Here is a 6,913-nt window from a genome sequence, read left to right on the forward strand (position 1 = left end):
CCTGCCTAAGGTGACTAGGCCCCGTTTTGCAGGTGAGATGCAAAAAGTGAAAAGCAGATGCGCAGGGGGAGGGACAAAGTGATTCAGCCAGGTAAGGCCCCAGGGGTCATTAATTAGTAGCTCCTTGCCTGTAGTTCCTGACAAGTGCAGGTGAATTTGATAATCAATGGGCTCCAAGATCCTTGACATTCCTTTCTCCCAGGGGCAGTCTTCAATTCCAGAGGCAGATGGCTTTAGTGGCCTACATTTCCTCAATTTGACACAATCCCCTATTTCTGTACTAACTGCCTGTCCCCAATTCTGGCTTCACCAAGACTTGGAAATTGGCGTGCATTTTGCACTCAGATCAGTTAAATTCAAGGTAACAATTTCAGGGGCTTAACAGCCGCATGTGCCTAATGGCTACCATGGTGGGCAGCACAGATTGAGTCTACAGTTCTCAGTTGGAAGGGAGAAGCATCAGCATCACCTGGTAGCTAATTAGAGTTACACATTCTAGGCCCTTCTTCCCCCAACCTGCTGAATGGGAATATCTTTTACCTAGAGGCTTAGATGACTGGTATTGCATATTAGAGTTTGAGACCTACTTCTCTGTAGTGAACCAATAGACAGGCAAGCAACTAGCTTGGGTTCGAGCTTCTAGCTAGATGATGTATTTTAGGTATTTCAGTGCTGCCCACTAGATTTGTGCATCATTTTGTATTTAGGTTTGTTATACTTTTGGTTTTCTTTTTGGGAAAAGGAGGATGAGAATGTCTCAACATTCCCTGCATATGTATATTGCAGGAAAACAGAAATTGTTGAGTATGGAAAGAATGACCTCAGCATTGTTTTGTTTTATTTTTGGAGCACCTTTTCTTTCTTTTTTTTTTTTTATTGTAAACAAATGGGATACATGTTGTTTCTCTGTTTGTACATGGCGTAAAGGCATACCATTTGTGTAATCATAAATTTACATAGAGTAATGTTGTTTGATTCATTCTGTTATTTTTTCCCTTCCCCCCACCACTCCCACCCCTCTTTACCCTCTATACAGTACTTCCTTCCTCCATACTTGCCCCTGGAGCACCTTTTCTTAAAGGATTAAAGTGATAAATATTCATTTCACTGAAAATATATGACTTATCTGCTTTCTGCCTGGCACTTAGACTCTAGGTATGGATAGCTGACCATTGAGCAGTGTGCATTACAGTAGTAGTATTGGCAAGTTAACAAAGTATAGGAGAATGGAAACGTAAAAGGGCATATGTATAAAGAGAGCAACCAACCAGGTGAAAAAAGGCTTGGCACAAACATCATGTTTAAAGCAGAATAAAGGTTAAGTTGGTGGCAAGTTTTAAGAGTTTCTTTTATGTCACACTGAGTTAAAACAGACAATGAAGAGTATTATTAAGTTTTAAAATAGAGAAGTGGCAAATAATGGAGTCCCTTTGTTCTCAGGGACAAAGTAAGAGAGTACTCTTAAATAATGACAGTCATCTAACTTTTCTTGTTTTTCCTCTTTTCATGGTGCTGAGGATCAAACCCAGGGCCTTGCATATGCAATAAGCCCTCTACCAGTGAGCTGCGACCCCAGTCCCCAGGCCATCTTTTCAACATTTTAGTGTTTAATGCATCCTAGGTCCTGCACATGCCATGGTTCCTATTGAGCTTCACAGCTTAACAGATGTAGGGTAGTTAAGTAACTTGGCCATGATCAGTAAGTAAGAGATCAGTAAGTAGTAAATCAGTAGGTAGTAGCACCTACATTTGGATTCAGATCTACCTGACTATAGGGCTTGAGAATAAACAAATATGTGGAAGTTTGAGAGGGACCCTAATATCACTTATCGTGGCTACAATTGACTTCTTGATATTTGCCAGCTAACCTTTAAAGAGGCAAAATTATAGCTTCTACTTTAATGTATTACCCACCTATATTTTTGCTAGATAACCCTTGTCCTATATTGTTTTTCTATTGCAGTGTAACAACTTGCCACAGATTTTAGCAGCTTAAAACACTTCAGGTGTCTGTGTGGCAAGAGTCTGGCATAAGATGATTTAGTTCTCTGCTTAGAATCTAACATAGCTAAAATAAAGTCAGCCCTCTCATCTGAGGCTTGGGGGCCATCTCTAAAGATCATTCTTCAAGTTCTTGGCAGAATTCAGTTCTTTACCATCGTAGAACTGATGTCTCTGTTGCCTTGCTGGCTGCTGACTGTGGCCATTAACATCAAGTCTTCCCAATATTTCCAATCATGTGGCCCTCTCAACATGGCAGTTACTTCTTTAAGGCAAGTAGACTGTCTCCATTGCTTGAATCTCTGACTCCCTTCATCTTTAGGCCCACATTTAAAGGGTTCATGTGACTAGATTATCTCCCTTTTGATAAACCCTAAATCAACTGATGAGTAACTTTAACATCTGCAAAAATTCATTTTGCTGTAAGTCACGTGTTCTCTCCACAAAGTAGATTTTAAAACTCTATTTTATTAAGATATAATTGACAAAAATTGTATATATTTACAGTGTATAGAAGATTTTATAGGGCAAGGATTATAGGGGTCATCTTAAATTCTGCCTACCATAGGTCCTGACTGCCAAATACCATTCCTGTAGTCTTTTACTGAACCAACTAACATACTACCTTCCTTCCTTTCACTGGGAATTGAATCCAGGAGCACTTTACCACTGAGCTACCTTCCCAGCCCTTTTTATTTGCCATATCTTGCTAAAGTTGCTTAGGCTGATCTTAAACTTGTGATCCTCCTGCATTAACCACCTGAGTCACCAGGCCTGCAGGCCCATGGAAATGCTTCTGCTCATTCTGTTCCCTGCCTGAGTCCTTTTTTCATGCTTCCTCTCCAAATCTTTCATTTAAGATGTAGCTCAAATCCCATCTATAAAAATGTCAACTTCTGTTTGCCTCCTTTGACTTCTGACAATACCATGTTAATTTGTGATGTGACTTTATACTTTTTTTTTTTTTGCAGTACTGGGGATCGAACCCAGGGCCTCATGCTTGCATATACATTTTTAATAGCTAAACTCTTGAGTAATTCTTGTGAAGATTCCTAGATCTAGCCCAATGAGACAGAATACTCACACATTAATTTATTAGCAGATAGACAGCAAGGATAAACAGAAGTCTGGGATCCATGGTGAGCTGGTTCCCCAAGGTTCAGGAAAGCTGCCCACAGCAGATGGAATCTTCTCTGTGCCTGACCCAGGTTGCACCAAAACAGATGGATCCCAAAAGCACCCTGCCCTGAGTTTTATATTCTGAGTATAGTGGTATTTCTTAGCCCAAGCATTGCAATACTTTAATAGAAAGGATGAGGACACAGCCCAGATTGTTGTGGACATTTATTCCTTAACTTAGGATATTGCATTCTTGGTATATTCAGCCTGAGAATTCCAAGCAAGATGGGGAAGGGCTGGGTTAGCAAAAGACATCCGGGGCTTCTTCTGCAGTTCTTTTTTTCTTATCTCTTAGCAGTCAAGGGCAGGAAAACATTTCCTATGCTACTATATTTTTATTGTCCATAAAACTTCCACATTTCATTTGTTGACTTGGTTTTTCAGCTATTTTCTCAAAAATAGCTTTCCCATGGACCCGCCTGTTGACCCAGTTATCCCACTCCTAGGTTTATACCCAAAGGACTTAAAATTAGCATACTATAGTAATGCAGCCACATCATTGTTTATAGCAGCTCAATTCACAATAGCTAGATTATGGAACCAGCCTAGATGCTCTTCAACTGATGAATGGATAAAGAAACTGTGGAATATATATACAATGGAATATTATTCAGCCATAAAGAATAATATTATGGCATTTGGAGATAAATGGATGGAATTGGAGAATATCATGCTAAGTGAAATAAGCCAATCCCCAAAACCAAAGGCTGAGTGTTTTCCTCAATAAGTGGATGATGATATATAATGGGGGCAGGGGGTGGGGGGGGGTGAGAGAAGAATAGAGGAACTTTAGGTTAGGTAGGGGGAAATGAGAGGGAAGAGGCGGGGTATGAAATATGGTGGAATGAGACAGACATCATTACCCTATGTACATGTATGATTACATGAATGGTATGAATCTACATCTTGTGCAACCATAGAAATGAAAAGATGTACCCCATTTGTGTATATCACACAAATGAATCAAAATGCAGTCTGTAAAAATAAAAAAGCTTTTCCATTTTAAGTGAATAAAATAATTATATATCCCAACCTGAATAAAATTACTACTAATTTCTACATCCAGATAGATCACTTATCCTTTTTAACTTCTATTGTTCTAAGTTCTAATTATACTTTTAGGTAAAACCTATGGAACTATAAAATAGCTGATTGATCTCATTGTTTCTTAGTTGAACAAAGGATAGGAAAGCCCATAAATGTATGTGATTTGGTCTTTCAACATATTTTAACAAATAGGTCCTTTATTTGCCATCATAAATTATAGAATTCTTGAAGCTAAGAATTGTACATCGACAGTGATCTTTCTGCATTAACTTCCTCCCTCAGGTAAGGGGCATTTACTTGAAAATTGCAAATTGTTTATTCCTTAGTGAAAAAAAACTTGATTAAATGTCATCCAAAGAGGTTAACACTCTGGTTTAAATTCTGTTAATTATATTTTACTTCACAGTAAGCTGACCTAAACCTTAGAAACTTAAGCCTTCGAAATGATTATTTTTTATAGTTTGTAGGTTGAACAGCTGGGGGTGGGGGGCATTATTTTGTTCCTTTTGGTGTTGGTCGAGGTCACTCATAGTCTGCATTTAGCTGGGAACTTGGCTGGGACTAAAATGTTCCAAACTGGCTCCATTCACATGTCTGGTGCTTTCTGGAGGGCTGAGATGGCTGAGCCTCCCTCAGGCAGGGTAGTTACATGGGCTTCTTACAGTGCTGAAATCATGAAAGGGGAAGCTGCTAGGCTCACTGAGGCCCAGAACGGGCAAAGCATCACTTCTGCATTCTCTTGGTTTAAAAAAAAAAAAAAAAAAAAAATATATATATATATATATATATATATATATATATATTGCTAATCTAGATTCAAGGCAGAATGGGAATAGGCTCTTGGTAGGAGACAGCATGTTGGAGCAGTAATGGAAGAAATTACTGGCAGCCAACTACATACAGTTCAATCCTTAAGAACAGTTTTGAATTGATGTGGGGGAAATGGTGGGTAGGAAGGTAGTCTGGTTATGGCAGGAAGAGCTGTACATATAATCTCCCCAACATCTATATGCACAGTGAAGGGGATTTTCAAAGGGGAGGCAGAGGAAACCTAGAGTAATTCATTTAGAAAGTTTGCCAGATGGTTTCAGGCAGTCTGAAGCATGAGGACTGCTATGGATGAAGCTTATTTGTCCAGCAAGTCCAGAATTCTAACTCATAAAGATACCAGGACTGTCTTGAGGATGGTGTGACCATCATCCCCAAAACAGTTTTGATTCATCCAAATTCTTGCAGCTGTTCATATGCTTGTAACAGGATAGTTTCTGTGGCCAATCTGTAAATAGCTAAAGCTCCTACCTACATCCAACTTTGGTTTTGCTGTCTCAAGTATACTCAAGTTTAATATTCTGATTTTATGATTAAATTCAAGTTCATTCTATTTAACCTTTAATGAGTTTTTTTTAAAATCTTATCTATCACTTGATAGGATGCTTTAATTCTTTTCTCATAGGAATAACATTTCCTCACCTCTTAATTGCCCCCTGTTCATTTTCTGCTTACACTTACTGAAAATGTATCTAGAATATTTTAGCTGGACTTTGTAATCTTGTATCTAATATCAGCTTTTTATGATGACCAGTTTTACTAGATTTTTTGGAGGGTTTCAGGGAATAAATCTACAAATTGTAGGAATAAAGCTACCATTACTTAGGTTTTTCTTGATATATTAGATTTTTTATTAGTTCAAGTTTTAGTTTCTGAAGCTTACTAGAATAAAATCTCACCTGTTTTCTACCAGCCCAACCCTGATCCTAAGCTGCTAGGCTCATTGAGGCCCAGTTCCTAAGGTGGGCAGAGGACAGCTGAAAGCTGAGAGAGCACACAGTGAGTGGTCCTATGACCAACCTGCCAGGAGAGATTTCTCAGAGTGAAATGCAGTCTGACCTCAAGTATGAACACTAGCAGGATGCATGGGCAGAATTGGGGAACGAAGATTTTCCCAAGGAAAAATTCCTCAGTATCAGAGTGAGTATGATGCTCTGAGTTACTGAGAGTAGTTTTGGGAATTCAGCTCTGGGTTCAAGATTGGAAACCTAAGAGCTTTTGAGGTAGTGCATTCTCTAGCACAGCCTGACACACTGTTAACAACCAAGTGTCCTGTGGGTTCATCTTAATCACTTTTCCTGGAGATCTTTACTAGGCCGGCTCAAGGTCATCCAGGTCTCAGCTCAAAATTACTTCCCTCTGGTGTTTTTGGCCCTTCTGTGAGTTCTTCTCACACATTAGAATGCTTCAGTGTCCTAGCACTTGTTAGTGATACTGGCTTTGTGAGGCTCCATGGGAGTTCACCTGTCCTTTTCATTACTAGTTTTCCAGGTCGAAAAAACAGTGCCTTCAATTTATGTTTAAAAGTTCTGTTCTAGATGTTGAGATTTTAAGTGAACAAAATGCAAAAACTCCTACTGTTGTGGTATTTCAGCCACATGACATTCTGGCAAGGAGAGACAGTAAATAAAGTTGGGACCATATGGAAGGGTAAGTGAGATTTGGAGTTTTGGTGCAGTTAGAAGGTGTATTATTGTAGCAACTAGGATTCTTTGAGGGCATGAAAGAGATGGTTAAAATATGTGAATGTAAGGACGAATCACTCAGCATAGGTACGGCTAAAGTTCTAGGGCAGGAGGATGTCTTTGCCTGGCCTGCATGAAGCGAACTGCTTGGGGCAGAGTGATCAAAGGATATA

Source organism: Sciurus vulgaris (genome assembly GCF_902686455.1).
Source record: "Sciurus vulgaris genome assembly, chromosome: 11".
NCBI lineage: Eukaryota > Metazoa > Chordata > Mammalia > Rodentia > Sciuridae > Sciurus > Sciurus vulgaris.